We start from the raw sequence: 19,246 nt of genomic DNA, 5'->3' as shown, positions 1-19,246 counted from the left end.
GCTTGAAATGCTCTCTTGTCTTAATGTGCTTTTCAAAGAGTGTTTGCATATATGTGTGTATGTTCTCGGTTGTTCATTCCCTTACTATTTCTGTTAGAGTAAGGAGCATCTATCTGAGGGAGAAGGTTAAAAAAAGAGGTCAATTTGGGAATTGAGTAGCTTGGTAAAAGTAGCAGATGGATAGGCATTCTTTAAATTTAATGTTTAAATTCTGTCTGTGGCACTCGAGAGTTATCTAATACACAAGTAGATTTCAGAATCTGGGCCAGAGTCCCTGCCAAGGCAGGTTCACGTGGTCTCCGTCTGGCCTCATCATCTGAAGAGATCAGGCCCTTCATTAACTGCAGAACTATGATCTCAGAGTTGATCAGCCTGAGTGGACCTCCTTTGACAATGTAGTGCTTTTACTGTGATGATTCACTAGTTCTGCAGCTTGCCGAGTACCAAAGAATCCCAGAATGTGCTGCATCATTAGCTGATTTTTTGAATCACTGATAGTAAAAACAAAAATGGACAAAAAGTTCTTCACTATGTTTTCGGTAGTTGGAAAAGTGAAACTCAACTCCCCCATAACCCAATAACTAAGCATCAATTAAATAGATTAATCCAAACAAAACTACATTTTTAATTTCAGCCTTTCTCTTGCCATATTGTTTGGTGGAAAACCTGGATGTTGTGTAGGAGGAGAAGATCAACACCTTTACCTTTCTTGCTATTCAGCTGTGTTCAATAGTTGTTTTTCCTTTTGAGCTGTGAGAAGCTGAGAAAATGATGAAGGTCTTTGTCTTTCTGTGCAAGTGCTCATGATGCTGTCTCTTCAGTGATGGTCTCCCCAGGATCATGCTGTTACCTTATTTCCTTCCGCTTCCTCTCCTTCTTGGGAATGACAGATGAATTTACACAGACACACATCATGTCTTTCCTTATCTTTCCTATCCACATATTCTTTCCTTATCGCTGTGCTTCAGGCTTCCCAGGTAACTCAGAAGAAAATGAAAGTAAGCTTTAATTCAGATATGGAAACTAAACAACACCAGGACCTGTTTTCTAGCATGAAGGCCAACAGGTCTGTTCTTCTAGCCACATCCATGCTATTTAAATGTCTTCATGTATGAAAAAAGATGTGCCATGTGCAGCCATCCATTGAGAATGATGCCTGGGCAATAGAATCATAGAACAGTTTTGGTTGGAAGGGACTCTCAAAGGTCCACCCCCCTACAATGAGCAGAGGCATCTTAAATTAGATCAAGTCGCTCAGAGCCTCATCCAGCCTGGTCTTGAATGTCTCCAGAGATGTGACATTGACCACTTCTCTGCTCAACCTGTGCCAGTATTTTACCACCCTCATTGTAAAAAATTTCCTCCTCATGTCCAACCTGAATCTCCATCCTTTTAGTTTAAAACTGTTACCTCTGCATGTAGGCAGTTCAATTCTTTCTGATGCTCTTTAAATTTACTAGACATAGGCTGAGAATCAGTTTTTCATTGCTCCACCTTTCATTTGGTTTTCATTGGCACCATGAGTTTATGCAGAGGAAGATGCTGGCCAGAAGTGGGCTGCTGATTTTGCTCTCCATACATGCCTAAGCAGTCTGCAGGCTTCAGATAGACCTGTGTTTCAGCCTCCTTTTTCTTGTTGAGAATGGCAGTTAATTTGACCGTTTTGGACCTTGAATGTGTGTTCCTCATCATTGGCTGTTAAGCAGCATTGGACTGGGTCTGGATCCTAAAATTTATTCCATCATCTGTGAATTAGTGGTGATCAAAAGTAATGTACTAAAAGAAGTGATGGTTTCCATTAGCATTGTATTATACTAGTGTTTACAAGACAAAAACTTGAGAGAATTGTCTCTCTTATTGGCTTTGTTTGAATAGTTTTGAAGACTTTAACTGCTTTTAGATATTTGAGGAATGCTTGAAAAAAACCAAAAATGGCCACATCAAGGAAGAAGAGAAAAACTCAGTTGTTCCAAAGATCACATTAGACATTGGTACCTTTGAATAGCTAGCAGGCTCTTTAAAAAGTACTTGACTGTGGTCACTTAAATAATAATATTTTATTGTACCTTCTACAATCTGTAAATCAAGAACAGTCTTGCAAAGCAAACACCATGTGGTTTTACTGAGAACATGGATGTCACAGTTTAAATTCTTAAATGTTCTTTTGCATATTATTTAAATAATTTATATAAGCCTGAGTACTCCCAGGGCATAGAGGGAACACTAGCTATCCTAGTCACATTAGAATTACAGCCTCATTGTAAAATCTGTCTGCATTTAATATCTCACCCTACAAGACAACTAAGAGTCCTGAACTGCTCTTACTTAAGGGCATCATTTCTTAAAATGGTAATTCATCATTAAGTGACTTGAACACAGCACAGTCTACTTATTGCATAAGCCAACCAGTTCCCTGCTGTGATGTTGTCTCATTGCTTCTATTCTTTCCATAGGAAGGGTGTCAGGTTATCTCTGCATTACATAGTGCTTGACTTTGGAACAATAAGTAACTAAGCTTAAATATTATTCCAGAGGTAAAAAACTGCAGAATTAAGTTACATCATCTGCTGCTTGGTTGTAGTAAATTCCACAATGTACAATAGCAGAATAATCTTCAGAAGAAGGGCATGCATGGATAACACTTTAAAATATCAGATGACATACACTGACTGTAGAGTCCATGTTCTTCTCATTTCCTTTTGTGTACCCATTGCTATTTGTGTGGAATTTTCATATCATAGTGTTACATACTGCCCTTGACTTTTAGGGAATAAATAAATAAATAAATTTCAAACATGGTTGCAGAATTTGCTTGAATAAATCAATAATGAAGAATATTATATCTCACTGGAAAATCCATTTTAATGCACTGAATCCATTTTAATGCACGTGAGAAATAGCCTTCTGATTGCGTATATAATATTTTCTTTCCCACAGACTGAAGCATATGGGCTTAACAGCTACACTAGGAAAAACACATCTATACTGCACATATGGCACAATGATGTGAGCAACACAGAGCTAGGACACCATCAAGGAAGATGAAGAGTGGTTTCATTTAAACATGAACACAGAGAGATGTGAACAGCAGGGCTGAAATAGAAGATGTTTGGATAGAAACTTCTCTGGGAAGGCAGTGTCTTCGCTGGCTCTCACTGTGTTAAATACAAGATAAAGGACAAGAGCACTGGTGGGCCTTGTGTTGATGCTGATCAGAATATGTGCTCCTGAGTGCCTGGACAAAAAGCAGAAAAGAGGATGCAAAGCAAGACCCACTGTGAATATTGCTGCAATTATTGCTTTAACGAGATGCTGAATTCAAGCTTGCAATTCTACCAACAGTGCTATGGGCAATTTGGTTCCTCACAGTAACATCTGCAAGCAAGAGAGCTTGATAGCCTCTAACTGGTTGGGAGAACATCTTTGGGTGAATGAATGTTTCTGAATGGGAAACAGGGAAGAAAATTCCTCTAGCATCAGAAATGAGTCAGAAAAAAAGTTTCTGCAGACAAAAAAGTACTTTGCAGGAAGAGGTGACCTAATCTTCATACCTGCTGCTAATCTGTTGAACAGGCTCGGGGCAGTCATGTAGAGTGGAATTTTGTCTACCTCTGCTCTCTTGTTTGGTGCCAGAACAGCACCATCAAATGAAGCCACACAAAGTCAGGTTCAGAAGGAACAAAGAGTGGTTGTTCATTATGCAGCAGCTATTTGAGAAGGTTCTGGATGTCTAAAATACACATAGGTGTAAGGGAGTCCTGAACAAGCTAATATTAGAGAAATTACTTCAAAATATGTACAAATGCTCATGCTGAAAATGGTTATTGAAAGTGAAAAATGAGAGTAGTTATACATTTGCAGGTGTGTCTGGAGACTGGGAGAAGGGAAGAAATGAATCAAAGAGGACTACTGTGCTGCCTGGGAGGGCTGGGGAAATAAAAACCCTATCTTTTGGGGACCGCAATGGTTCTCACTGGCACCTCCAGTTTGTGGAGTTAGTTGGTTGCAAAGGGGGCTGAAACATGGCCTCAGGAGTGGGCCAGTGCATTAAATCCTCCTCTGCATCTCTCACACTCTTCTCCTTGAGTATGTATAGTTTTGACCAACGCTTCTTTGTGAATTCTGCTAAAGGTACCAGTGGAACACATAAAATGCAAATAGACTTACATGTCTGCCACAGAATTTACACAATGGGTGAGTCTCATGAATGCTTCAGTTGCATGATTTTGATTGGGACTCTGATTCTGCCTCTCTGAGGCTATAAGTTTGTAAACTTAATTTCACATCCACTCTCTTTAAGAAATGAATACACTAAGAGAGCTGAACACTGTATTTTTGAACTGATCTATTTAATTACAAGGCAACAATTTTGGGGACCAAATGGTAGATTTTTCAAAAATGCAGGTTCATCTGAACTGAAATTATTCATGAATTTAAACTAAGTAAAAATGATGGCTACTCTGTCTCTCTTTTATTTTTTTTCTTTTTTCTTTCTTTCTTTTTTTTTTTTTAATGCAAAAATAGAAATGCAACTCAGCTGAAACCCTTTTGATTCTTCCTTTTAAAAAATGAAATAACATTTTTTCTGAAAAAAATAATTCTGTCAATATCTCCTTTGCATCCACACAGCTGATGGAATGTAATGTGCTGAATACCCTTAAATAGTGTTAACCTAGATATCCAAGTGACATGAAATATACCTGTGATTTTAATTCCCAGCCCGTGCTCCTCCACCTGCCCCAGCAAGTATGTGCAAAGGAGAAATATCTGATTTATTTAATTTGGCCCAGAAAATTTATTGGAAGACTGATACCTTTTAGTGGAAAGCTCAAGATCTCTCAGATTTCACCTCACATAATTGTGGATTATCAGTGTAAAGGTAGTTAAGGTCAATGATTAGTAACCATACTGATTCATGACCAAATGTTTGTTTACCTGCCCTTAGAAGAAGGAGATTATGTCTGCTGTTTTTGGCAAGTGTCACTTTAACACAGGTTTTACTTTTCTCCTAGAAATTTACCCCACCCCCTAATGAGCTATTAATCAGAAACTGGTAGACCAGGATAAGTCTGTGGCAGACAAGATGAAGATCTGTGGAGACACCTTTCATCCCATTTTACTCTTTTTATGGAGCCTCAGCTTCTTTTATAACAGTTCACTATTTAATAGCCACTGTTACTTTAGCCTGGAAGTTCAAAAGACCTATAAATTGCTTGACACAGCTTATCTGTCATGGAGCAGGAGTGCCACAATAAAATATGATAATAAATTAATGATCAATAGTAGCTGACAAGGTTCCTTCTTGTTCTCCTCTGTGAGACAGCCTGAGCAGTGAGGCCAGGGGAGGGTTTGTGTCTAACATCAGAAGACTGTGAGGCAGAACTGGAGTTTTTGGGTTCTCTCCTGAATTGTTGCTGCAAAGACATTTTTCATGGCTCAAACTGTTATTTCATAGCCTTAACTTCTCTGCAGTTAGTTTTAGATGAGAAGACCTAAAAAGGTGAGAACTTCTCTCTTTTTTACAGTGGACTATTAACTTTGGAATCTGGTTATATCTACTTGAACGGAAAGGCTACTAGTAGTTTAATTGACATGACTTGTAGCCAATTAATGACAAATAATAATTTTGAAGACTGATGAGGTACTTTTCCTAAGGAGGAAATAAAAATACATCTCAGCACTTTTTCTTTTAGTCTTCCAGAGATGTGGAATAAGTTAGAGATTTCTGATTACCATTCTGCTTACAGCTACCTTCCATTTTGTGTATTAATATAAGAAGTGTCTGCTTCTGATTGTGATGGACACTCAGGATTGAATGATGCTACTGAAGAGAATCAAGAGCATTTTTTGTGTGCACAAGAAAAAGCAGTTTGAATTACTTTGTGCCTATCCCTTCCTATCCCAGTTCTGTCTCAAGGTCAGCCTGAGAGGGTGGGAAAGGTTGGCAGTCTAACACACCAGTGTTAGACACACTGTGTTAAGTAGTATGACAAATACCTGCCACATAGATTTCAATTCCTCTTGGATTTGTTTTGCATTGATCAGTACCTAAACTTTACTAACTACACAGCCTCAGAAAATTTCCTATTCTACTTTCTTTTCTCAAAGAGCTATAGACATGCTGAGCACTGGATGCCTGCCTGCTGAGACTGCCACCATGGCCTCTCTGAATGATAAAACCTGCTGTTTTCCAGTAGGTATAGGGGCAGAACTTTGAGCTTTCAGGGGTAGAAAAAAGAGTTATAAAGCATCAAGTAGCTAACAGAGATTTTCAGCACTGTCTCTGCCTCTTTCAAGCTCCCAGAGCTGCCTAATGCCAAATAAGTGGTATAAGACTTCTCCTTGTCTTTAGTGTTGTGTTTCACAATGTCTGAGTGATTCCCGTGGCTGAATTCAAGCATATCCCAGGCAGAACTGAATCACAGAATGGCTCTGTGGAAATACTGTGCTGCAAGATTTGAAATCTCTTGTTTACTGCCTTACAAACAGGGATTTAAAACATTATGCTTTGATGAAAATTTGTCTGCATGCAAAGCGAGCACTGGGCAATTTCATCTGGATACTTCCTTCAGGGTGCTCAGATTCCAGTAAAATCAGTGAAGCCTCCTGTACAGGTGGGTGCTACATGGTTTGCATATGAGGAGTCACACTTCCCAGTCAATTGGTCTGACCAAGAGGGTTGCTGCTGCTAGGAAAGGTGTCCTCAGCCAGAAGATTTCAGCTGCTAAGTGGGTCTGCAAACCTGTCACAAGTGATGCTCATGGCTGCAAGTGGGATTAAAGCTGAGACAGGCTTGGAGGTAGGTATGTTTGGTGCCAAGGTAAGTTTGTGTTGGGTGGTAGAACACAAAGATCATTTAAAAATAAAAAAGAACTGTTGCTTGCATTTGTGCCTTCTATATTGAAACTAGAAATTCTTCACTCTTGTGAGATTCTTTCAAAAAGTCTTAAGCAGAGTACAGAATATGTTAGAAGTGAATTTGAAGGTTTAAGGAATGACTCCTTAAATGTAAGCAGTACTGTTTTCCTCTGCCTTGAATTACATATTCAATTAAAATCTTAGCCTACATGACACTGTTCAAGTAATTTGTTCTGAGTTAAGAAAATCTTCAGCTTTATTATAATAATTCAAAGAAAATACATTATTGTGTTGAACATGTTATTCTATGCTGGGAATACTTAATAAGTCAGTAATTAATATCACTGCTATTAAGAACACATTGATGTTATCAGATCACTGTACATTGGTTTCTGCTGGAAACGTTACATGCTCATAGAGAGGTGGAAGGAATTGCAGACACCCTGTGGTGCTCCTCACATCTAGCAAATCAATGTGTGGACCTTGCTGCCTTATCCAAATAGGTGCTCAGTGAAATACTGAATTCCAAACAGAACACTGTGGATTCCTCACATGCAGAGAACTGGATGCTTTCAATACCTCTAGAGCAAGCAAGGAACTCTGAGCTTGTTCAGGCATCCAAGACAAGATCCAAGGTAATAAACTGAGCAGAGCAAGGGCCTGTTCTCTGTCTCTGAGGCCATGTCACACAAAATGGCCATGTCCATATCATTAAAGTCTCTCACTCCTTTTCTTTTCCCTACTGAAAGAACACTTGGTGCATGCCAGTGCCTGAATCATGCCTGGAAGACGACTAACTGGTTGGAAATGTACCAGAGTCATGCCAGAAGACAAGAAGTATGGGTGGCTGGATTCTGTCATTCATGCCCATGCCCTAGCAATGCTTCAGTTACGTCCATAGCTTGAATTAGGAAAACTGTATCCCACCTGAGATTAATAAAATACATCTGACCTCTCTAAAGTCAATGTGCAACAGATTATGAGTCACAGAAGCTACATTTGCTTGTAACTTCAGAAAGTTATAACAGTGGTGGTGTATAATCCAGCTGCACTGGTAGCTGAGCACAATAACCCCAAATAAGTGACAGTTTTAGGATGCTGCTGCTCCTACAGGGCAGGACGAGCACAGTCTGACACATTCTCTGCTCCTCTGTTTTTCACACAAGTGACTCTGAGATATGTTGCTTCTCTGCTTGTTTTAAACTTCACTATGAACTATAAGGTATTATGAAGCCTCATTCTGCTCTTTTTAATTTCACCTGATGTATTTTTCCTTCCAGCTGCCCATCTAGTAAAAGCCCACAATAACCCTCCTGACTTTTTTTTAAAGACGCAAATGAAATGTTCTGGCTTATTTAAGATCATTCACTCTCTGTGTTGGTCCATTGTCATTCCTTGCTGGGTTGTGTGTGAATTAAACTGTACACTCCTCAAGACCAGTATATTTAGATGGCTACTCACCCTGTGCAGAATGTGCAGCTGTAATGTTAAACTCTGGGTTGAAGCCGCACAGAGAATTTGGCCCTTAACACGGTTTTAGAGTGAAAGATGATGTTTGGAGAGCAACAGTGAGATGTGTTAGGCTGCCTTCTATATATCCAAAACCCAGTTTTACAAACTACAGAAACTTTTATTATTTGAAATTACTCCAGCCAAGAGCTACATTATTGATGACATAACTTCAGCACAGACAGTGGCTTGAACATTCCCAGCTGGAATTCCTACTTTCAGCAGTCAGGCGTAAGGCTTATATAAAAATGATAATCACTTCTGACTGCCTACTTTCCCTGCCCACTTAGCAAAGCATGTCCCTGCAGGGCTTGAGCCGAAACCCATGTGAATTTTATGGGACGCTTTGTACCAATGCTTGTGAATGTTGTATCACGCCAGAACTTTTTTAATCCCAGGTCATCTTAAAGTGTATTTTAGAACTAATCACCAAGAGTTTTTACCTACAACTACAGCCGAGATGAGAGAACTAGCCAGAAAACCACAATGACATACTTTTTACCACTGACTACAAGTACTGCTTTGGCCATAAGTCATGACTCATTTGAGTCATGTGAAACCTGCCACAGTGTGTAAAGTTTACCACAAGTAAGAGGACCTCAGGTTCTTAATTTTTTGGCTAGCAGGTTGTGGCCGCTCCCACAATGAGTTCCACGGCATCCAGTGGAACCTTGGAAAACTCAGCGTCAAAGTCAGCTCTTCCAGAAATCAAACAAATTGTTCCAGGGAGTCTAAGTATTTGACCATGAAACAAGTCCCACTCTCCACTTAACAGGCTAGACACTCAGATTGTTTATACCTTTTGACTACATTCCACCTAACAGGCCATAATAAGCAGCCAGCTTACTGCTTTGAAAAAATTTCTTTCTAAAGTCTGCCTGTGTTCTGGGATGCTCTTTGTGCAGTTCCTTTATGGCAAAGCAGTAACACGGGAGAATATGACCCTGCAAAATATAAGTCAGATGAATCACATCCAGATTGCCTAATGCCATTGAGAAGTCATTACGAAGGAAATAATGTATTTATGGCTAGTGTGAGAGATAGCAAGGGAAAACACATTGCTCATGTTGTTTTTACATGCTGTCTACCTTAATGCATGACAATCATAAATATAAGAACAAATATGAAAATACTCCTTTAGTCACAGCAGCCTTCATTCATTCTGCCTAACTTCCAGCTGAAATAGTCAAGAAAACGTCTTAATCATGGCATGCCTCTTTATGTACCATGGTATATGTCTGGTATGTACAACATATCTCTTTTAGGCTGAAATTGTGTATCAGTACTGGACAACCATGGAAATATGGATAGACATGTATAAATGTAATCCCCAGTACAAGAAAGACATGGAACTGTTCGAATGGGTCCAGAGGAGGGCCCTGAAAATGATCAGAAGTCTGGAACATCTCTCCTATGCGGACAGGCTGAGCAAGTTGGGATTGTTCAGCCTGGAGAAGGATCCAGGGTGACATTATTGTGGCCTTTCAGTACTTAAACAGGGCTTACAAGAAAGACAGTGAGAGACTTTTAAGCAGGACCTGTAGTGACAGGACAAGGGGTCACAGTTTTAAACTGAAAGAAAATAGATTTAAGTTGGAGATAAGGGAGAATTTTTTTGTGGTAAGGGTGGTGAGACACTGGAACAGGTTGCCCAGAAAAGTTGCGGATACCCCATCATTGGAAGTGTGTAAGATCAGGTTAGACAGGGCTTTGAGTAAGCTGATCTAGTGAAAGATGTCCCTGGCCATGGCAGGATGGGTTGGACTAGATGATCTCAAAGGTCCCTTCCAACAAAAACCATTCTGTGATGCTGTGATTCTATAAAATGTACACTGCCAAACTGAAATGACCATACTGCTGATGATGCATATGGTATCAGTTTATATCCCATCCCATCCTTTTCATGTTCTTTGTTTCATTTGGTGTATTTGAGATGTTTCCTGTTAGGTGCAGTTTGTATAAGAGTTAGTGCAATGAGGCCAGTTTTAAGTAAGACTGAAAAATACTATCATAGCTGTTTCAGGGTCAGACAAAGTTTTGAAGTAGCAACCCGTGACTCTGGAATTGTGGGACCAAAGTTCTTTTCCTTAGTATAACGCTGGCAATCACTGGACAGCTGTGAATGTTTCAGTCATACTGGATGAGATTCATCTCACCTAGTCTAGAGCCATGCAGTATTCATAACTACATCATTTAAACTAGTTACGTAAGCTACATCTATTCCAGTAAATAAAATGAGATAGGCCCATTCTTTTGTCATTATTGGGAAGAGTCCCTGGAAAGCTCCTGAAATATGTCCAGACTTTGTTTTGGAGCGTGCTAGTTGACTGAGGTCAAACCTACACCAGGGACCATGCTAACGATTAAGCAGTACAGACAATTGCATGGCAGAGACTGAGCATGTACACTAACCTTAGTGACTTGATTAGTTTAAACATAACTATAGGCATAATCTGTTTTTGGAGGTACCTCTGTTGACTGGGGTGAGGTTCTACGGGCACACTGAAGGGGCTTAAGTGTCCCGTTTAGCACAGAAACCTAGATTTCTGTGCATTGTTTCCCATGCCTAGATGGAGTATTTAGCGCCATGTGCTCAAGTTTGACAGACATGGCACATGACCAGTGGATGTTCTGAAGCAGCTCCTGCCAGACAAGAATCCAATCTCCAACAGCTCTACATACCTATTTTGGTCAAGAGCCTAGTACTTCTCGTATAAACAGCAGTTACAGCAGCATGAGATGAGGTCTGCACTTGGTAGCAGCTGTACAGTAAACACAAGCACAACGCAGAAAGACAGGCAGTAGTGGAAAGGGAGTAATATGAAGAAAACGAGGCATAAGTTAGATTCAGGCTTCTGATGTGATATTGTAATATGCTAACTGAAAAACTGCAGAATAGCTTTGAAGTGATGCATGATTGCATAGGTTGCATAGAGGTCCATGTACATACAAAAGTTTACTTTTTCAGTGTAAGTGTGCTTTATTTCATTTCTGGTGAATTGCATGTGGATATCTGCATTGTATAATTTACTCATGTGTTTTGCATTCCTCAGTGATATCAAGTAAATTCTTTCATCAACTCCTATAAACAGTGTTTAAATCATAAATGAATCAGACAACTCACATGGCCATTAAGCTTGTGCCTGTGGAAATATGAACGTTTTATATTTGCTGGCATGTGGAAAAGGTCATTATTTATTCTTCCTAGCCAGCTAGATGTATAAAATTTTACTTGCTGGAATGATTCCTTGGCATTTCCTAACATCATGGAACATGCTAAGTATTTCTTTTTTTAACAGAAGACAAAAAAGGAATACGACTGTGTTGCAAATGTTGGAAACAATTTGAAACAGAGAACGAAATGTCCATGTTTATCCAGGAAAGGTAGATGGAAACTTGGAACCACAAAGATATTTTCAACTGAGGAGGTCTGCATGATCCATTAAGCACTACTGCATCATTTTCTCAAAAGCTTGGGGCCTCATCCTCTTCCTCTGGAAATTAATGGCAAAACTCCCATTAACTTCAATGGGAATAGAGTAAGGTCACAAGTTCAAAACTCTTCTCCTCCCCAGGTACCTAAAAAGATCTAAATGATTAAAGAACCGTTTCTAATCCCTCTGAAAATTATTTTAATGTAAGTAGGAGGTTAGAGAGCTGTTTTCCATGAGGCTGACTTCAGTGGGCGGATCTGTTGATACACTTTTAAAAACAGAGAAGCTTTTTGTCCATGGCTATTCAGGGAATAACAAGTTCCTTGATAACCATATTTTAAATGAAACCTCTTTGAATTTGGTGCTTTCTGCTTGTGAGTAGGTGAATATAAGGGTAAACAGCCAGAAAAATGCTGGAATTCTTGAGAGCCATGACATCTGTTACTGAATCCTTCCCTGGGTGTTGTTAGGAGTGGTCTTGCTGAAGCAGAAGACTTGTTATCCCAGAAGAAGGGGCTCTATGGTAATAGATGTGAATATAGTGGCAGGATTTTGGGAACTGATTTGGATTTTAGCTGGGTTGAATTGTCCTCTGTAGAAGTCTTTAGTTTTCCATTGAGGAGATAGGATCCTGGAGGAGTGATAGTCTTCATTTAGCACTTTTTAAGAGCTCCAAGATTGGTGTGATAAATGACTACATTAGTGTCATATGAGACAAAAAATAGTGAGGAATTATATTTACCTGAGTAAAAATAACATGACTTCTCCATCCACCTCATGCACTGTCCTTCATACTTCTGTATTTCCCACCCTCCTGATGCTTTTCCCTGTGTGCCTGAGCCTCAGGCATCATGGAGCAATCCATTTATGAGTGTGACAGCCTGTTTGCTGGGATATCAGCTGTCCCAGGCCAAGTGCATGAGAGATAACAGTGTTGCATTGTATATGAGGGTCATGCCAGCTTCTGTGGCTCTTTGAAGGTGATGTCTGGGGTATTCCAATGACTGGCAGCATCTGGGGCATTGGGCTGTTTTGGTAGAAAAAAAGCCACAGTGTTACACCACAGCCTGACAGGAGATAATATATAAATGACATAGCTGAAGAAGAAGGGGAAAAAAAAAAGTGCTTTTAAAAATTCTATACTTTTGTAAGCATGGAGGGTGTTAGGCTGAGATTTATAGAGCTCAAGGTCAGAAAGAATGTCTAGGAACTTCTCACTTGGTTTGCTTAATAACACAGCCTGGAGAACCACACAGGAGTTTCTGTATCCATCTTATACCTTAAAGAGGAGATATGTCTTCTTAATTAAATGCAGCAAGTCTGGATTATTTTCATAGTGCAATTCTATTCACCGACTGCATATCTTACAATGTGTCCTAAGAGGTAAAAGCGAAGACATGGGAATGTGATTCTTGATCTTGTTTTTGAATTGGCTTAATTTTTGCCTTTCTACTTAGAAATCTGACTGTGCACTTCCTTAGATATTTCTATGACAAAATCTTGGTGTTAATTGTAATACTCTTCTACAACCAGGCTATTAACAGCCCAGGTAAACAGGAACTTTGATGTTCCCATCATGAGGACAGTAAAATTAATTAACCTGTTCATAAATTCAATTTAAACTTGCAAAGATTTGAGAGTATTATTCAAGTACTTAGGAGAATGTTATTATAAAAATTAAATAGTGGAAAAATACACATTTCATTTCTAAATGGTGAGAGAATTAATTATATGTGAAAATACATTGCTCTTTGTGTGTGTTTAGTCAAAGGATAACCTTAAGTACTCCTCTGAGACATTTTTGTAATGTTCTTGCATCTGATATACCTATTATTTTTCAACATCTGATATGAACATTAAGTTATATAACTTTTACATGCTTTTACTGTATATAACCCAAGTTACATAAATTCCAGGACTTCTGACTGTTTGCAATCTTTAAAATGTAATGAGCTGAAAGATTAGCTTTGAGCCCTGGGGCTGGATTGATGTTTTGCTTAACCATTCAGCTGAGAACAGCTTTTAGAGGGATAAATCGCACTGCATCACATCAATAATAAAACTAAAGACCTAGATCCAAGCAGCTATGAATGGGAATTAAGTCTCTCAGAATGTTATAAACTTAAATGAAACAAGTCTTAAACAGAAGGCAGCTGCAGGCACTGGATATATACTGCATTAGGATGACATAATATTTTTTGGAAACAATAAGGCTTCCATTGACATGTTCTATAAGACAATCCCTCAATGGAAATGAATTACTAAATTAACATACTGCGATGAAATATTACTCATACTGAAATACTAGTCTCAGTGGAGTTTCAGCATCTGAGAAACATATTCATAAGTGAGACTGTCAAACTGAATGTTCAGTTTCAGGGAAATACTCTGATTAGCTACCAGAGAAATAGAGAGGAACGAATAAGGTTTTCCATTGATAACAGTGGAAGTAGGACAGGGAAAACAGGAGAAGGCTTTAATTAAACATGTGTGTTTTTGTGGAAGATACTGCTTTTATTGAAGATGTTTCTGTTGTATTCGTATGTCCAAGACTCTTAATACTTGTCCTCTGTTCTAGTACAGATTTAAGACTCTTTTAAACATCTTGGTGGAATAATCTCTTTCCATATTGCTGCATGAGATGTCACTACCATGTGCCAACTGCCGTTCCCTCTGCCTCTCAGTTTCGCCTTTATCATGCATTGCCTTGTGTCTCTGTAGCGGTATCTTTGCATGGGAAGGAGGAGCTGTCTTAAGCAAGAACAACTTTGAAGACAGGCATCTGTTTCGTGTGGGGTGAACTTTGGCTGCTTGCATTCAGGGTGTGCCTGCGGAATTCTTAAAGATGACACAAAGATGATTATTGTCTCGTTTCTAGAATCCATTTTGGGTTTGAGAAGACATGACAATAGAGGCAGCATGTTGTGGAGGTCTGCCAAGACAAAGGCAGTTCCAGGTCTGCACTGAAGAGGAATGTTAGGTGCCTGGGAAGCTTCAGTGTTAAAAGCTAAGGTGAATAGGATTCATAACTTTCTTGTTAGGCAGCAGAAGAGAAAGTGAGGGGTTTTTTTGTTTGTTTGTTTATTTTGTTTTGTTTTGTTTTGTTTTGTTTTTTGTGGGGTGGGGAGAGATGGGCAGTGTTGCTTTTGGGTACCTCATGCTATATCATGCCCAACACCAGTGTTTACAGGTATTACATTTAGAAAATATATAAATTCCTCATTTGCCAGGCCTTTGGTAACCTTAGGGAACATCATATGGACATAATGATAGTGTTCACAAGATAATTACATGAAATTCTTGTTCCCCAGAGTGCAGCATCATCTGTTACAGGCAGTTTGATACTGTTCTTCCTCATAGGACAAAATCTTGTTGTTATGGTGCCTCTTTGCACTGTGAACTCCTGTCTTCTGTCCTTTTCTCCCTGAACCATGCAGTTTAGTTAATCAGTGACCTGCCTATGGCAACTTCATTCAGGTGCTTAAATTTTGCATGGAGAACTGAGTGTGTCTTTGGTTGACCATGGTGCAGCATCCACTCATGCTCAGGATCAAAATCAGCATACCCAGTCTGGCCAAATCTTTTCATACTGTTGAACCTTCTGCAGTTTGTGCAAGGACTTGGCAAACACTATCTACAACTAATTGAGCAGGATGACTGGGTCCTATCAGGGCATCTTGATGTAGCCAGTTGTGCTGTAAGCAGGTGGCCTCATTCTCAGGATCAACAGTGCAGGGAGACACCAAGATTTACAGATGGCCAAGGGTTTCTGTGAATACATGTTTAGCAGAAGGAAGCCTAAGGAAAATATGGACACACTGCTCAATGGGATAAAGGGCATGGAAAATAACATAGTACTCAGTACTTGTTGTTTTATGTCCTCATGGCTTCCAGGTCCCTGAGGTTAGCAGTAGAGTGTAGGGTTATGAAGCACTGTCCACAGTAGAGAAAAAATTGAATAAGGAGTGTGTAAACAGATTGGACATACACATGTCTGTGCAGCAAGAAGGGATATATCCAAGAGTGTTGAGAGAGCCAGGTTAATGTCACTGTAAAGTTGCTCTCTGTCATCATGGGAAGACTGTGATGATGAGGGGAGGCTACTCATGACTGTCATGTCTAAACAACGATAATCTTGTGAAGTAAAGGCTGGTCAATCTAACATCTGTCAGTGACTTCACAGATGATACCTGACTGGGGAGAGAAGTCAATATGCCTCAGGGTATAGCAGCTTTTCAGCATGACCTGGACAGGCTGTAAACCCGAATGTATGCTGTTTTTACATGGGAAAAACAAGAAAAAGTAGCAATCAAATCAACACAATGCGAATGTATCCTTCAATTCTTTCTTGGTTCCTTCTGTATACAGATGCTCTACATAGCCTTTATAAAGGCTATAAATCAGGAGTCTATCTAGTCTGTACTGTGGGAATAAACAGATTTGAAGCTGTTTTCAACTATACTAATGTTTACCATGGTCATTCAAGAAACTATTCACCAAATTAATGCATTAATTCCTACAGTAAATACTCTTCTGAATTACTACTGGCCTTGATGGCCTAATCCATATGTCATTTAGTAACCTACACCATTTCACTGAAATGACAGATTTTGCTTTCAGCTCTTGTGGAGAAATATTTGCCCCAATACTATCTATGCATTAATTCAAGGCATAAAAGAAGGTATTTCTACATGCATATCAACAGTGTACCAGGGAGTGCAGCCAGTATCCTTAGATAAGGAGTACTGTTTGTGGTCTGGCTTATTAGAGCAAATAGAGTTACCAATGCTAAAATGTGAAGTGAGACAGCAACAAGAGTTTAACTTCATATTCACTGAACACATTACTGCAGAGAGCTAAAACTTAGCTTCTGCTGTTATATATGATTTTTCTTTTTTTTTAATTCTTACTGGAAATAGTGTGAAAACTGCAGCTGGCATAAAAAGTCTTTTGAACAAACACCATAAGAATATTTTCAGTAGGAGAACAATGGGGTGTCAAGTACAGCTGTGCTTTGTATTCAGGTCTGCATAAAACTGAACCAAATTTACTTTCCCTCAATACCCTTGGAAGTGAATATAATGGAAAATTCATATGCTATCTTGAATGCAAATCAGATTTGAATTCATGCTATAAATGAAGGGCAGAAAAGTAATTATTTCTTTGCAGATTTATTGCCTTTTGATCTAGAGAATATCATACGTGAGGCCCTGGAATTCTCCTTCTGAACTGTGGAAGGTACTATAATGATTTCTGAAGTTTATTAACACAATTACATCATATTCAAGTCAATTTACAATAGATACCATCTAGAAGGCCACCATTAACAACAATTATGATCATTTGGTTAATAGCACTTGCTGTCATTTATCAAATATTTCAGTCCATGGAAGAATCAGCCAAAGAAAAACAAAACCCATCCTGATTTGGGAATACTTCAAAACACACAAAGCATACTTGATTATACTGAGAATGCTGCGACTGCAACAACATTTCTTGCAATTCTTTCACAGATTTTTTTTTCCGTCTCTGGATCTTAACATCAACAAACTTTGCAAAGATGAAATGAAGCATTTGGTATGCCGACAAAACTCTGCAGCTGTTGAAAAAAACCACAAAATCAATGTTGATCTTTGCATGCAAATGCCTGCATTCCCAGCCCCTCACAACTATATTTGGTTGGTTAGTACTTTGTAAGTAGTGAACTGTCAAAGGTTTTACTTTGAAATTAAAACTGCAACAGATAAATACTTGTTATAAAACTGAAGTAAGTTAAATTACATCTTTCAGCTGTATTTCAGCATATGGATATTTGCAGTATGGTAGAAAGCAATTTAGGCTGTTATTACTCTTCATCTCTAGGTCACTGGCTCAAATATGACCTGATCAGTAAGACTGTGAATCATTTCCATCTGATGGATGCTTAGTAGCCTGTGTAAAATGCACCTGTAGACACAGTGAAGTTTATTGGGAAAAGGTGCCCACAACAAAAAATCCTGTAATACAAGTCAGCAGATCTGCTTCTACTTTTAGAAGGAAGAACTGAATACTGCTAGAGATAACTGTGTGTTTATCAGACAAAAACTTACCTCATTAACACTATGTAAGATGGAAGCACAACTTCTTGAGACTGGGTCATTGATGTGGACTTAAAAGATCCAAACTTTCTTAGTTTCCATCACTGACAAATTGTATGATGAAGACCAAGTCATTTCAATGCTTCATTTCAATGCATCTAACCCTAAATATTTGACTGATCTAGAGAGACCAAGTTCTTCAAGACAGACAATATGATTTCTACATATTCTTGGGCTCAGATACTGTGTAAGATTTAAATATAAAACATCTGTGTAGCACTAATGATGGGAGATTATCTAATATTGACATTTTAGTTGGCAAGAAAAATAACTATATGCTTCAACTCCTTGCTCAGAATCCTGTAATTTTCACACCTTCGTTAATGATAAAATTTAGTTATAAATAAACCAATATTAGATTTTCTTCCACTGTACGTCATTCAAACCTTGGCATTTATCATGTATTGCAGTTGAATTTGCAATGGTAGTAGAGTGATTCTGAATACACTGCAGTACCTGGGAGGTATGCTACAAGATATTTTAGCTATAGTGGGGAGATATTCAGCCCTTAGGTTTGCTTTCTTTAACTTCATTGATGGAGAAATTGGCTTTCTCCTGTATTTTACATGAACCTATCTTCTTTTTCATGATGTTTCTTTGTTAGCACAGAATACCTTGACTCTGCTCAGATTCCAAACTGAGTAATATTGTGGTCAGATCTTGAATAACCCCATTGCTCCCAGTGCAATCATACTGAAGTATGATCTTCATCTCTTCCTCACCACAAAAACATCAAAATGAGAACAGTTTTCAATTTCTCCTTCTGATATATATTAATTTAAAATCACTTCCTCTATAAGAAAGACTGGAATCACCAAATACCTGGGTACCACATGGGATATACAGTAATTGAACATTATATTGAACCAATCTTCGGCTTTTACAGACCGCAGACAAAATTGAATTTTGTCATCTTGATGGATAATGCATCTGTAGTGGGTTGGTCTTGGCTGGCAGCCAAGCACCCACACAGCGACTTGCTTGCTCCCTTCACTGAGTGGGATGGAGAAGGAGAAAATATGAAGGATGAGGGAATGAGAAGACTCATGCATCAAAATACAGGGAAGTTACTAATGCAAGCAAAACAGACTCAACTTTGGGGAATTTAAGTTCATTTATTGCCAGGTAATGTAAATATTTGAGTACTGATTAAGGTATTGGGAAAGAAAAACAAAAATAAACTTATGGACAAAAGCCTTCCTTCTCCATTCCCAGGCTCAGTTTCACTCCTGACTCCTCTCTTCCTCAGTTGTTATTACGACCATTAACACTCAATCCCTTCATTTTGGCAAAGAGAGGCATGGATGG

The sequence above is a fragment of the Nesoenas mayeri genome (assembly GCF_963082525.1).
Source record: "Nesoenas mayeri genome assembly, chromosome: 3".
Taxonomy (NCBI): Eukaryota; Metazoa; Chordata; class Aves; order Columbiformes; family Columbidae; genus Nesoenas; species Nesoenas mayeri.
This window is presented reverse-complemented; position numbering follows the sequence as displayed.